Raw genomic sequence first — 16,295 nt, forward strand, 5'->3', positions numbered from 1 at the left:
ATCACGGTTTTCACCACAATATATTATATTATAACAGCAGCAGCAGCAGCTTTCAACTTTGATGATAATAAGAACTATTATTAATAATTGAACACCAGTAACACAAATCCAAATCCACACATTTGAATGTTTTGATCATGTGACATTGAGGACTGACTGCTGAAAATTCTTTACGTTTTTATATTTTGATCAAATAAATACAGCCTTGGTTAACATTCTTTAAAAAACAAACAAAAAACACAAATATGAAACGCTTCACTAGCAGAACAGATTGCTGGACAAAGATTTCCTCAACCTGTTTTCTCATGTTTTGTCTGCCCTATTCCTTTAAATGGAGTGGTATGATGGTAATTTCTTCCTCTAGCAATACAGAACAGTATGTTCACACTCTCTGGAAAAAAGAAAGTTATTAAATGACATAAATTTCTCAATCCTGCAGGATCAGTGTTTACACAAACTGTTGAACTTGAAAAACATTTCCTGCTGTTGAAGAGCTCTCTGTCTCTCTCACTTTAAGCTTTCTCTTTCTCTCTGGCATATCTAGATATTTTCTGCTCATCAATGTCATCCTAGTCTTGAGTAGCCAAACCTTGGATTTGCAGCATTAAAGTGTATTTTGGCATGTTCTTTTTATGTGATGTTTGTTTAAAACTTGATATCACAAGAATAGGCCAATAATAATAATAATAAATATTTTTGTAAATGTAATATTTTTTAATTACACAGCAGTGACTGCATGCATGCATGCATAAAAAAAATAAAATATTTCAAAACTGATATAATTCAGATAAAATAGAATACTTTTAAGTTTCAAGCAAAACACAGTATCTTTAAAGGAACTGATGCCTCCAATACAAATTTTGGTAAATCAAACATGTTCTTCTTCAAAAGTGCTCATTGTTTCAACCCAGTGTTATTTAAAGCTTTAATTTTCAGGCAGCGCTTGCCATATTTGTGTGAAATATGCATTGGACATTCAGTGAATGTAGTTGTGTAGAGAGAAGTATTGGAAATTACATCATGTTATTTTTATCAGTCTAGCAACAGAGCAAAAGGTGGTAGAGAGTGAGTCAAACATAATGAACTGAATTTATCTATTGGAATGGGCCATTGGCACATACTCACTATATGAAATATTGAAAGATTAAGAATGCATGGACGCATTTGTATAACATTCACTACAAGCACTGGTTGTTAAGCAAGGCTATATAAATAAATGAATGTTTAATGACTCATATATGGCCAGAGGTAAGATCAACAAATTATCATTCAACAGGAATTACGCAGTTTGGCTGTCCAGCTTTCATTATTACGGATGGATTGTGATTTGTGGTAAATGCAGGAAGCAGCAGGAACTTCCTCGGGAGCTTCGAGTGGGATACAGCCTTCAGAGGAAGCGCTCCGGTTCAAACATGTTGACAGAAACACATGGATGTCGTTAACTGATGAAAACCATGTAACACATTACTGTATGCATGCCAAGACTTTAACTAAAATGGCTTTATAGTCATGACTTTGTCAAATAAACCTGAATGGAGACTGACTTCATTTTATATTCTCATTTGCAAATCATCCAGGTGCCTCTTCCAGTGTTTTGAAGCTGTTGGCTTTGTCTCGTGTGACTAAAGGAGATGTTTTGTTTAATTGCTCCATGTGGGCCTCGTATTCACAGGATAAGTCATCAGAGCTTCAATGAGAGCAGGCCTGCACATGTGGACCGTTAACCACACGCTCTGCGCAGAGTGCTGAGACGCACATTCCTATGTGACGTGCTTCACATGAGGAAAAAAAAAACTGTGGAAATCAGTGAATGGACAGACTAAGTCTAAAAGGAAAGAAGTATTATGCAAGATCTTTGAGAAAATGATGGCAAGGAAAGGGTAATATTTAATTAAAAGTTGTACCAGTGTCTGATGCATTTTGAAGTGCTCTTAAAAGCATGGATTTTTCTTGTCTGTTGCTTTTGACGTCACAGCTCGGGACAGTTGCTAGCCAAGGACCATTCGTGTTGTCATGATGTCATTTCCTCTGGCTTCGAATTTATTAGTTGCAAGTGATTCAGAACTTCTGAACAGTGAGAAACTGTGTTTAAGGAACTAGCTTATTTTAGATCCACCCAGTAGAAAAGGTTTTACCGAGTGCTTGCTCTTTCACAGCTCCCATAGTTCCCATATATGTTCTATTTAAAGGGATAGTTCATCCACAAATGGAAATTGTGTCATCATTTACCTCACCCTCATGTTGTTTCAAACCGTTTTCTGTTAAAACACAAAAGAAGAAATTTTGAAGAATGTTGGTAACCAAACTGGTAAACATTGAGTTCCATAGAGTGGAAAAAAAATGACTATACAAGTTGATGGCTACCATCAACTGTTTGGTTACCCATATTTTTCAAAATATCATATTTTGTGTTCGACAGAAGAAAGAAACTCATACAGGATTGGAACAACTTGAGGGAGGATTCTTTTTGATGCCACAGAACTCCAAACATCATCATCTTCTCTGAAGAAAAATGTAGAATTAGCAAACTTTGCTCTGGGAAATATTATATATTAAATTGATGCTAACCTGAACAGGACAAAAATGCAAATACAAAATTAATTTAATCTCATAATTTCTTTCATTTTTCAGAAAGCAGATGTAGTATTTTTGCGTTTTATTTTATAATTTTTACTTTATTCATTTTAAAATTAATTTATGGAAGCCTGCTTTTGACGCTGAATAAATTTTTTTAAAAAATTCCTTTTAAATCTAACAATTCTGATTTTTTCCCCCCTCAATGACATGATACAAGCTCGCCAATGCAAGTTGACAAGAATTGTATGATTATAAACGTGCAATTCTGACTTTTTCTGGAAATTGCGAGTTTATATCGCGCAAATCTTCAACTTCTAAAAGTCAGAATTGTGAGATGTAAACTTTAAATTAGGAGAAAAGTCATAATTACCTTTTATTTTTATTTTTTTATTCAGTGGCGGAAACAGACTTCCATAGTTTTTTGTTTTTCTTGTGTTTTTTATTTTTTTATTTGTTTTGGTTCATGTTTTGTTTAGACTTTAGCAGTTTGCTTTCCATTTAATCTCATTGCTGTATATGAAACAATTGTTTTAAAGAGATCTTTTTTTTTCATTCCTATGAGCATTATGTATCAATCTGTCTACTCAAAGTTTACCTAAAGCTGTTGCCCCCAGTTTCACAATCCATGTCATGTAATGCACTTGTTTTATTGAGTAATCTTTTGCGCAAGTCTCGTAACTATAACATTTTCCTACAACCTGTATCCTGGGAGACAGAATCACATTATGGGCAAGAGGAAATTATGTCACATCCTGTTTTGGAGCAGTCTGAATTGGTGCTGTGTTCAAGCAAATTGTGGCCGAGGGCAGTGCGGCTTATGGGTTGAGAGGCCTATTTATAGAGTTCTGGAAATACCAAGAATTCCTTTTTGCTGCCAGCCCATAGCAGAGGGCAAGAATGTGTTATTAGCTTTAACTAAGACTTTGCTAATTGTAATCGGGGCAGTGCAAGTGCTGCAAATGCGTTGATTAGGCTGTATTTGTGGAGAATCCGCCTCATGTTCATCAATATTTCAGCTAGCTTTACTTCGTTTTGATCCACACCTCTCGGCCCTCTGTACCGCTTTGTGAGGGAAAACAACAAACAGACGTGTCTAGCTCAATAAACACAGAGGGAAGCTTTCTGAAGCCTTAGAAGGAAACAGGCCTTCGAGACTTTGGCATGCTTGTTATGGAAAGCGTTAAAGTCAAACAAGCCCGCTTTGTTCAGAACAGGGCCAGACGTACTCTCACATTCGCAGAATATTTGCACACATATGACCAAAAATTTCCCCTGTTGATCTAATAGGGTGACTGCTTTGTCAATGGATGTAATCCAGTTTTAAATATAATAAAGTTGACATTTAGTTCATTTTAATAGTATATAAGTGAAACGTTACTATACATTTATTTCATTTTAAACTTGGTTAGAATTCACTTAATTACTAACTTTTATAATAAACAGTGCATACAAGGCACACATATTTCCATTGGTAAGAGTAAGAGCATAAACAACATGGTTTAAACAACTTTTTATGTGTTTATTCTCAGAGCTTCTTGAATTGTCTGGACTTGAAGGAAAATCTTGGGGCAGGACGTGGCATTATCTGTACCTGGTTATTATGAGCCTTAAACCAGCAAATCGAATGTGTTAATTTAGCAAAAGACGGCTGTGGTTTCCACAGAACTATTATTTTAAAGTCTCTTTTTCCACATTTGTGCTGATGTGTCAGGCTTTTGGATATATATATAAGCTTTTGTTTGACTAAATTCAACTCCAATACACAAAATTAGCTTGGTGTCATTCAGAGGTATGACTAGACTCAACATCAGGACTGAGTCTGTGGTTCATTTTAGACATCTTACTGTTCCAAATTGCACTGTATTAAAAACCTGTTTCCAACACTTACATTTTTCAGAGATAAAAATGTATGTTGCTATAATGAAAAAAATAAGTTCTGATCGTTAGTCCCTCATTTTGCATTTTTCTATAGGCTACACACACACACACACACACACACACACACAACATTGAAAATGACATGAAGTGAAAAATGTAATTGTCTTATTTTCTTGGTTTTCGTCATGTAATATAGTAGGATTCCATATTGTCCAACAAGATTCTAAACTTTTAATACCTGTACACACAACAATACTGAATAAATTACCAGCAGGTGGCACTATTTTACTTTCACTCCCAAGGAGGCCTAAAATATTTTGGAGATCTGTTATTGTTATATATTCATCACAATGGCAGTAGCAACTAGCATTTAGATGAATAAGGAATTTTAAAGAATGACTTTCCTCATCGATTATAGACCTCCTTGCTCTCATGCCCTATAGCTTTGATGTGAAAAGCAGCTTTTGAAAGCACTCCAAAATAATTTGGCACTGTCAGGAATCTACATTATATTAATATATAATATATACTGTAAGTATATTGCTGCTAGCAAAAAGGTTTTTTAGTCAAAATACACAACTACTATTGAATGGCTGTAAAAAGATGCAACGTTACATGTAGAGTGTGTAATTCAACATCTACTAGCAGAGTTAGTGCATGCATGAATCTGACATTACATACAAAACTGGAAAGAATCAGAATCAGAATGAGCTTTATTGGCCAGGTATGTTTACACATACGAGGAATTTGTTATAGTGACAGAAGCTCCACAGTGCAACAGAAAGACAGCCACAGGACAGGACACAGATAATAAAAGAATAATATACAAATGTACAAAATAGCAAAAACACAATATATAATATAGACAATTATGTGTGTACAGGTCTGATATGTGCAAATTTGAAATAAAATAAAAAAAATTATGTGTGGTGAATAAATAATGTATAATATAGTTGTGTGTTCCACGTTTAGTGTCAAGTGTTCATGAGATGGATTGCCTGAGGGAAGAAACTGTTCCTGTGTCTGGTCGTTCTGGCTCTCAGAGCTCTGTAGTGTCGACCAGGCGCTAACAGATCAAAGAGGTTGTGTGCTGGATGTGAGGGGTCCAGAGTGATTTTACCAGCCCTTTTGCTCACTCTGGATAAGTACAGTTCTTGGAGAGTGGGGAGGGTTGTACCAATGATTCGCTCAGCAGTCCAGACTACCCTCCGTAGTCTTCTGAGGTCAGATTTGGTAGCTGAGCTGAACCAGACAGTTATTGAAGTGCAGAGGATGGATTCAATGATGGCGGAGTAGAACTGTTTCAGCAGCTCCTGTGGCGGGTTGAACTTCCTCAGCTGGCGAAGGAAGTACAACCTCTGCTGGGCCTCAATGTGATTGTCCCACTTCAGGTCCTGAGAAATTGTGGTGCCCAGGAATCTGAATGACTCCACTGCAGTCAAAGTGCTGTTCATGATGGTGAGTGGGGGAAATCCACGATCATCTCCACAGTTCTGAGCGTGTTGAGCTCAAGGTTGTTAAGACTGCACCAGAGAGCTAGCTCCTTAAGACAGAGGGGTCTTTAGATGTGCAGTCGTTGGTATAGAGGGAGAAGAGCAGTAGGGAGAGAACGCAGCCCTCACTAGCTGCTGCCTGTCTGTCAGGAAGCTGGTGATCCACTGACAGATGGAGATGGGCACGGAGCGCTGAGTTAGTTTATTCTGAAGGGTGTCCGGGATGATGGTGTTAAAAGCAGGGCTGAAGTCTACAAACAGGATCCTCACATAAGTCCTTGGTCTATCCAGATGCTGCAGTATGTAATGCAGTCCCATGTTGACTGCATCATCCACAGACCTGTTTGCTCTGTAGGCAAACTGCAGGGGGTCCAGTAAGGGTCCAGTGATGTTCTTTAGATAAGCCAAAACCAGTCTTTCAAATGATTTCATGGCCACAGACGTTAGAGTCACAGGTCTGTATCATTAAGTCCAGTAATTTTGGGTTTCTTTGGGACGGGGATGATGGTGGAGTGTTTGAAGCATGAGGGGACTTCACACAGCTCCAGTGATCTGTTGAAGATCTGTGTGAAAATGGGGGCCAGCTGGTCAGCACAGATTTTTAGGCAGGCCGGTGACACACCATCTGGGCGTGGTGCTTTCCTTCTTTTGTTCTTTCTGAAGACCTGGCACACGTCATCTTCACTGATCTGAATTGAAGGTGTGAGGGAGAGGGGGGTTGCTGGAGGTGTGAATGGTTGTGTGGCGAGGTGTTGAAGGTGGGTGTGGGGAGTTTTTTCAAACCTGCAGTAGAACTCATTCAGTCGTCTGCCAGTTGTTGATTTTCCACAGTGCTGGGGGATGGTGTCTTGTAACTGGTGATATCTTTCATACCTTTCCACACTGAAGCAGAATCACTGGAAGAGAATTTGTTCTTTAGCTTGCCAGAACAATTCCTCTTTGCCAGTGCTTGAAGTGGGTCGGTACACAATACCGGCACTTTTATATTTTAGCCTTTATAGTACCTGCACTTTTTTTTGCATACTGGCACTTCTGACATGTTGCCGGGAATCTGAGTAAAATCGCCAGGGTCTGGGTGATTAGGCTATATGATCCCATATATGATTAGAAATTATTTGGAAACTATGTAAATCACACTACTCAGGCAGGATCACATCTCATCCAATCACATGAATTAACGCAAGCAGAGTCGGTGACGGTCTACTTCATTGTGTGGTGCGCGAGAGCATGTCAGGGGAGGCTCGCGGAGTAGTAGAATAATAATTAATTATTGATTACTAATTTGAATCAGTACTTTATAATGAAAATCATATCTTAATATGAAAAGAAGCAGGCTTTAGCAATCACATAATTTTAAACCGTAAACTCCTGGAAAGTCCAAGGATCCAGTGAACAAATTCAAACAGTAAGCTCAAAACAGCACTAATGCAGAGAAAACACGGCCGATTTCATCAGCGATTAAATAGAGAGAATAGTGACTTACGTCCAGATGTCAGTGAAATTATTCTTTTCAGCATGCATTTGGCTTAAAAGCAAGAGTGTTTTATAATGAACGCTGATTACGCGGTGGTCAGAGATTTAGTGATTCTGAAAGGATTCGTATTTTAAAGGCAGGCGATTTAGTGGTCTTTGGCATCTCCCTGTGGTCCTGTTTGGTATTGCAGCTTGACTTGTGCTAATTTGTATTGAACACTTTTATTTAATTATTGATTGATTGATTGTGGCACTATACTGACATTGTGAATTATTAAAAAGTACTTATTTATATAATATAAATAAATAAATGGGGGGGGGGGGGGGGGGGGGGGGGGGGGGTACCGGCACTTCTTTTTTTCCAGTTTGTTCATGAATATTACTTGGAACCACTCCAGCCTTATTAACACTCATAAGCCAAAGTCACATGAATCCAGTACATTTAAGAACAAAATACTCTTTTTTACTCAAGAAAAAGAGGACTGTGAGTTTCTATCAGGTAATACTACTAAATAATTAGGTTGTTGTTGCTGAGAAGCTGTAATTTCTCAAGTCTTCCTCTAGGTGTCAGGATTGTCTCTTACATAAGCCAGCTGTTGGTGACTGCCAGAAGACTGAGATCATCCACACACAATGTTCAGTTTGATGGATGTAGTATTTGTAGGTTTATGTGCTTTACAGGATTATAGAATGGCGGTGTTTGGCTCATCTGTGTGAGCTGAGAAAGATTAGCGCTGTCACACAGTAATGATTTTGAGAAGTTCAATATTTCTTCAGGTTGTTAAAGCATTGAGTCATGACGCTGGTATTGCACTTCTGCAGTAAAGATTGAAAAAATTAGTCTTATTCACTTTCTGGTCACTCATTGTAAAATATATAAATGCATAAATCAATAAAGTGTACATCTGTAATCATACAGATAGACAACATTAAGTATTCTATACTTTAATGCATGTTTTCCTGACCCATGCAAACAGCAAAATTGAAAACAGCTTCATTACACGACCTGTTCGTAATGCCAGCAGTGATAAACGGCATTAGAGATACAGCTGAAAGCCTCAATATGAACAGGAAAATAGTTCCACTTTATGTAGCAGTAAAACAGTTGTAAAATTTCTTCCTCCTTTTTGCTTCATGAACTTTACTGGGTTTTATCTTAGGTTTTATGTTTTCTTGATGTGTTTTGTTGTTGTTTATTGGACAGATTTACAGGTTTGCTGCAGAAATTCTTGACAGGCTGTAAATATGAAATGCTAATTAAATGTTTTGAATCTCAAGATTTTTTTAATGGTCTGTAGAATCACCTTGTCTTAACATCAAGTGTTCGTCACTGAAATGCTATCAAAGGAGTGTTTTAAAGGTCTTTTGGAACTTGAAATAATTTTTTTTTAAACTGGGGACTAATTTCCTCTTCAAGCACTCAACAACAAATGTCAGCCATTAACAGCTAGTCGACATAAGAGATTTATTTACTGCAAAAGTTAATTGTTTTTCTTATAGCCCACAGCCCATAAAGAATCAGGAAGATCAAATAACCCCCAGGGAAATTCACTGTAAACCAGTTCTTCTTAGCCTTGTTGACTCTCCACATCCCCAGATTGTCCAAGATAGGCTTAGAATAATTAAAATTAAATGAGTTTTTTATTTGTTTTTAATTGCATTCATTGCACAGATTACATTACTATTATTTAAATTTCACTTTTAGTATAATATAAAATGATTTTATTTAACTTGCACCCCTCTTTGAAGATGCTAAGACCTCCTAATCTGCTTCGGCCCTGGGCCCATGGTTGAGAACTACTGCCTTAATTTCCTCGTCCTCATCTCTCTGATAATTGTGTGTCTGTATGACAGAATTTGCCAGATAGTTTCTGAGACAAATGCATTGCCTGGTAACACTAACAAGCTTGGCCGGTTGATTCATTATGTTTTGAATGAATGTATTTATACAGGCCTGATCTTTGTCTCAGACTGTTACTATGGTAATGCAGAGAGGCACAGAGAGATTGAGGTCAGAGAAAAGGACATTGCAGTGTAGCTCATAAGAAGAAGCCACAGTAGGATTTTACATATGAACATCTCTCAGCGAGGATTCCTCTTTCATTCCTGTGTATAGTACTGGGATTTGGACTAGTTCACTGACATGCATCTGTTACCACCAGCCTGCTGTTTCAAACACACGACTGATGTTTCAAAGTCTTTATAATGAACATCCTAGTAAATACCGTACTTTTTGATTAAAATATGACCCTCAGTAATAACAGCATAATGAGACTAGATCAATTTTAAGTGATGCAAGAGTTGATAAACTTGTTAGGGTGTTGCTAATTTGTTCAAAGTGGCTTTAGGTCATTGCTAGGTTGTTGCTAGGGTGTTGTGGATGATGTCCAGGGTTTTGCTATAGTATTCTGTATTTATTGTGATTTTGTTTGTTTTTTGTTTGTTTGTAAAAGTGTTTTTTTGTTTTTGTTTTGTTTTGTTTTTTGTTGCTAGGGTGTTGTGTGTGATTTTTAGGGCACTGCTTTGGTGTTCAGATTTTATTTTGGTTGCTTTCTTGTTTGTTTATTTATTTATTTCTGTTGTTGTTGCAAAAAGTGTTGTGAGGGGTGTTTTGTTTTGTTGTTGCAAAAGTGTTTAGAGCTTTTTCGAGGGTGTTTTTTGTTACATATGTTTAGACCTTTTTTGGAATGTCTTTGTTTAGATTTTTTTTGTTTTGTTACAAAGGTGTTTAGAGATTTTTTTGGGGTGGTTTTGTTTTGTTTTTATTTTGTGCTGCAAAAGTGTTTAGAGTTGTTTTTTTGCTTTGTTACAAAAGTCTAATGCATTTATTTACTCGTTCACCATTCCTGGCTGGTGGAATAATCTTCCCACCCCTATCCAGAATGCCGGATCCTTGTCAATCTTCAAGCAACAACTGAAAACTCATCTCTTTCGGCAGTACTTGACTTCATCCTAAACTCAAAAAACAAAACAAAACAAAAAAAATCTCACTCTTTCCCTCTATCTTTCTCTCTCTCCCTCCCTTACTAGCTTGCACTTATTTGAACAATGACTGAGACTTGGTGTTACGAGCACTTCCTCTGTCTGATTGTCTCTTCAAGATGAATCGCTTTTTGTATTCCCCAATTGTAAGTCGCTTTGGATAAAAGCGTCTGCCAAATGACTAAATGTAAATGTAAATTAATTAATTAATTTATTTATAATGTTCAGAGTGTTTTTTTGTTTTGTTTTTGGTGTTGCTATGCTAGAGTGTTCTGAGTGTTTGCTAGGGCATTGCTACATTTGTTGGTTATACAGTAGGTAGGTAGTAACTTACATGTCCAAGTCAAAAGAATCTAGGTTTTTATGATCTTCTGGTGTCTAGATATAGCGTTGACCTATTTTTATTGCCTGGCAGATGGTAATCATAAACCTTTTCACCCTGAAATGTAGTAGCACACTTCTCAACAAGCTGCGCAATCTGAGCACAAATGATATACAAGTTATTCACCAGGGTTTAATAGTTAGGGTTAAGGAGTTTTTTCAAATCATATATGAGCAACAGTAATTGTGATGTTTGGTTTAACAAGCACCATAATAATGAGTCCTTGGTTTACCCTGGAGAATGTTCCTTAAACACTTCATACTATGGTTCAGAAATGCGCAGTCAGGTTTTTTTTTTTTTTTTTTAATGATTCGTTTATCACTGGACCATTCAGGACTTTGTGCTCCGGGTTGCATGACATCTCATTTGCTTCCTGCTGTGGGCACAATGTCAGGCTAATGAAAATCCCATGGGGTAGCAATGGAGGAGATTAACCGCTAATTTGCTTCTTTTGTCACAAGCAATAATTTTGCCCTGTTCTACAAAGATTCATTGATTGGGGTCGGTAAATTCTCCTGCCATAGATTAAAGAGAGAAACCTCATCTGAACGGCTTACGCTCAGAGCATGCAGAACCTACGCTTGTCTAAACGAGACATTTGGATGAAGGGCATATAATGAGGAATGATGTTAATGACAGAATGAGAGATATAGTTTCTTAATTAAATAAACAAGCACACAGAATGAGAGGTATAATCAGGTATTAAACACATTTATCATGAGGGTCATCGTGAGGATTCTTATATGAGCAGCCATTCAAGATCATGTCCTCAACCTGTTTTCTGTAAATTAAAGTATTGTGTTTATGCCTTGTTTATTTTTCGAGATCTCAGAAAGATCCATGGTTTCTTTTTGGTTTAAAGGGATAGTTCACCTAAAAACGAAAATTCTAATATCATTCCAAACTTCTTTGACTGACTTTCGTCTGTGAAAATAAAATATTTTGAAAAATATTCCGTGAGTTTTTGTCTATACAATGAAAGTCAGTGGGGTCCAATATTATTTATATGGGGAAAAAAAGCATTTTTCAAATTATTTTGCATTCCACAGAAAATTACACAGTTTTAGAATAAGTAAATAAGGACATAATTTCAAATCAAATTTATTCATAAAACATTTTTAATACTACACAAAATGTATACCACCCAATGTTTATTTTTGGGTTTAACTATTCCTTTTAAACTTTAGAAAAATTTTAACATAAGGACTATTTTTTATTTTTTTGGTGACAATTATTAACAGCTGCCTATCATTGTAATTTACTCTGCAACTGTTTAACTACTTGATAGTGTTTTTTTGTTTGTTTTTTACAAGATGGCAGCGATGCAATTATTGTATGATTAATATTATAATTGTTACTATGCTAATTACATAAACTACAGACCTGAAATTACCCTAATGATTGATTACACATACCCTACTGCATTCTTGTAATTAGCACTTGGGTACTTTATCTACATAAAGAGCCATTCATGGTCAACACGCTTGTAGAAAATACAAGAAAACACTTGCTTGATGGAGTGAAAGCGCTCACAGCATCTGGTATTTTATGCAAATAGGATCACCAGGTGCATTTGTGTTTCCTACCGCTGAGCTTATGAACTCATTTCTCTGCTTACCAGTAATTACACATGAAACCTTCAATTTGCTGACCTCAGAGCAACATATAATGCATTCATTAAAATATTTTCTTTCATCTCGATGAATAGAATCGGCACTCATGAAAACACTAATGCTGCGTTCTCTCACCTGCCGGCCACCAGTGTTTAATGCACGCTCAGAGCTGGTTGAATGTATGGGCCTGTGTTCTGACTGGGGGCGTACCATTATAATCAGAGGTTGTATTACACAGTCAAACCTCTGTTCGTTAGAAAGCAATCAATAGCAAAATGTAAAATTAATAAGGCTGGAGTTTTACATATGTTATGTTTTTGTTTCATGGACAAATTTGCATGAATTTTATTGACAGCGTTTGTGGCAGATGACCTCAGAAATTTAGCCTTTAGGCTAAATTCATATTCATCTCCATATGACATGATTAAACGGATGAAACAAACGTCACTAACGTACTAATTAGTAAAATACTGTACATTAATTAAAGTGTTTAATATAATGCTGCAGGGATTATGTATTTTTGTAGGCCAAAACCCAGAAATGTGTCAGCATTTTAGCATTCCCAGTTTCGTTGTTCCAAAATCAATACGGTTTTTTTGGATGCGTATATTTCATTAAATGCTTGAAATAAGCTATGTGGTTAAAGGTATAGTTTACCCAGAAATTAAAATTTGACAAAAATGTCCTCAGCCCCAGGCCATCCAAGATGTAAATGAGATTGTTTCTTCATCTAAATTTTGCATGTCACTTGCTCACCAATGGATCCTCTGCAGTGAATGGGTGCCGTCAGAGTCCAAACATCACATCACAAACAACATTTAGAGATTAAAACATCACAGTATTCCACAAGTAGCTAATACACACGACAAATAACGTATTGTGCTGCAAAAATCTGTGCATTTGTAAGAAATGAAGATGTTTTTAACTTTAAAACCGCTATTTCTGGTTAAAAGTCCATAATCCATAATAATGCTTCCCTCTGTGAAAAGGTTAATCCCCTGTTGTCTTCTCATATCAAAATCACCAATGTATTGTTTAGAACTGCTTTAGTTTGGGAACGGTGCTTGATTTGTGCATATTTCTCTCCTGATTCAGACAAGATGACGTTTCATCAGCGAAAGCAATATTGTGGATTATGGACTTACATTTTTGGGTGAACTATTCCTTTAATACAAACTCAGGATCATGTAATAGCCCCTTGTGTGTTTGTGTGTTTTAAGCTTTTACTTCTCTAGAAAAAAGCAGCTGCTAACAAGTAGATAAACGGGACTACAAAGGTTTTCTAAGACATTCAATTTCATCTCACACTGAACAGGTAGGCCTAAACTCATTTAGTCTGCATTCATAGCCTTGTTGTGTTTATAATCACTCTCGTTCAAACTCAAACTTAAAAAAAAAAAAAAAAAGACTGAAAGAGTTGTTGGAAGCTTATTGATGGTGACATTTAATGTGACCATGGTGGTGTTCTTTTATAGCTTATGTTTAGCTTTTCCCTTGTGGCGATTGTAGTCAGGCTTCAAAATCCACAAAAGTTGAATTTATTTCTGAGGATTGAACAAAAATGAAGATTATCATGTTGAACTCAAAACATTGTATTAACATTTAAACATTGATTTAAATCAGATTTGCTTTAAATCGGATCACAACTGGACACAGACAGCAGACTTTGTAGCGTGGTGTCCTTTTTACACTGTGCCACACATTAATCTGTTCAAAAAGAAACTACAAAGAAAATCGTTCTCTGTTGGATAGCCTGTTTTGCATGCAAATGTCACTGTAACAAAACTGTCAAATGTGTCTAATGTGTGCCATTTAGCTTGCACAGTGAAGGAAAACCAGTCTGAATAATTAACAAGCACATGATTTTTAAATGGGGCCATACATTTTAAACAAAGGAAACTTTTCCTTAATGAGCACTGAGATAATTGATAAATGCAAAAGAAAGTAAAATTACAGCTGGGAGTATAACTATACTGTGCATGCGTGGTGTGAGTCCATGCAGTGTTGACACAGAGTGAGAGAAACTGCACACAGGTTAACGTGAGGATGACGTGAGGTCATATAAATAGAAAAATTAAAGCTTGCTCACAGGCATTTGATTCATGCTGACTAAAGTTAACCTTAATTTGCTGACTGGCTGCTGTTAGGTTGAAGTTCAGGGATAAAGCTGTGAGATTAAACACACTGCTGAGGATAGACCTGACAAATTTGGACATTGTGCTTCTGGGCATGTTATTATGATGGCTGAAAACAGGCTCAGGACTGACTGCACACTGCAGGGAGAGAAAAAGGATTTAGTTTGAGTTACACCATGTCTTGTTAGTTTAAAAGAAGAGAACTGTATTGTGTTTTAAGGGCGCAAATGATGTGCATCTTTATGTACTAAGGTTTAGATTCGGCTTGTTATCACTATCCAGTTAAACCATGTTGATCAGTGTTGTAACTACTGTACATAGTCTGCACGCCAAAATTATAAAAAATTTTTCATTGATAGCTATATGTTATTTTATATTTATATTTTCACAAATGTTCACAATTTTAATATTTCACTTTTTTATATTTTATTATCATTTTATTGATCTATAATTTATTTTTTAAATTTCTCGCTCACTAAGGAAGATGTTTTGCTTGAAGTCGCAAAGAATCATGTAGCCACACTTAAAAAAGCAGACTACATCACCATCATTTTTACTGAAAGGTTATACCATAAGGTAAAACAAGGAATCCTATGCACAGATGAACTGGTCACGATGAGGATTATGAAATGCATTTAGAAAGTAGACTGTGAATTTTCATTTCATGCCATCATTAAAAAGCATATTTAAAAATCATATGCATGCATGTTAATTATGCCAATTAGTCCCGCTAAATAGGTGGATTTTTACCATCAAATGTACACTTATTTGAAAAACTATGCATTTAATCACCTTTAATGAAACTGAAAATCAAACCTCACATCTAACCTGTAGTTAAGACAAACTCACAGTGTCTATCTAGTCATGAAGATGTATATATATTTCAGTTTCAGCAGGCAACTATTTTTACAGCTACATTATTATTCCAAGCCACAATTAATCACAACAATGTATATACAATTACATATAATCGTCAGTTTGTTGTCTTACACACATGCACACAGACATTATTTCATACACGACATAGTGAGATGCATAAGAAATCTTTAGACGTGCCCATAACAACAAAAGACAATACTTCATTTAACCTTTTCTGATAAGAAAGGGCCCTAGACTTTGGAATAATCTGCCTTTACATGTTAGAAAGGCCCAACCACTTTCTGTTTTTAAGTCTAGCTTAAAAACCTACCTTTATAGTCTGGCGTTTAACACTGTGTGAGAGCTGCTATTTTATTTTATGTTATTTTATAATATTTCATAATTTTTTTTCTTTGTTTATTCTGTTTGTTATATTGTCTTATCCATGTCTGTACAGCACTTTGGTAAACACTTGTTGTTTCTAAAAAAGTGCTTTATAAATAAACTTTGACTTGACTTAAGAAGTGTGCGCTGAAAATGCAAGCTTTTTTGACAATCATTTCTGTCCAGTCCGCTCGTTTTATCCCGTTTCACCACAGCTGTCGTCGGTTTTTTGTCTGGCAGTGGCATCAGGTATGCCTTAAAATGTCAAATTGGAGCCTCTACAACATAGATTCGGGCACCCAACATCATAACAAGATGATATTTTAAGCTCCTTATGTAGCCGAATCTGTGCTGGTTTGAATTGGCCACATCCAGTTTTCGCTTTGCTTTGCCTCGAGCTAGCGCTGTGACTTAATTGTGACGTCGGCCCTAAAAGGGTCTATAAAGCAACATGGTGTCATTGTACCCTATTATCTGTATGAACTGGTTTTATACACATTAAAAAATATTACTGAATTAA

The sequence above is a fragment of the Barbus barbus genome (genome assembly GCF_936440315.1).
Source record: "Barbus barbus genome assembly, chromosome: 16".
NCBI classification, from domain to species: Eukaryota; Metazoa; Chordata; class Actinopteri; order Cypriniformes; family Cyprinidae; genus Barbus; species Barbus barbus.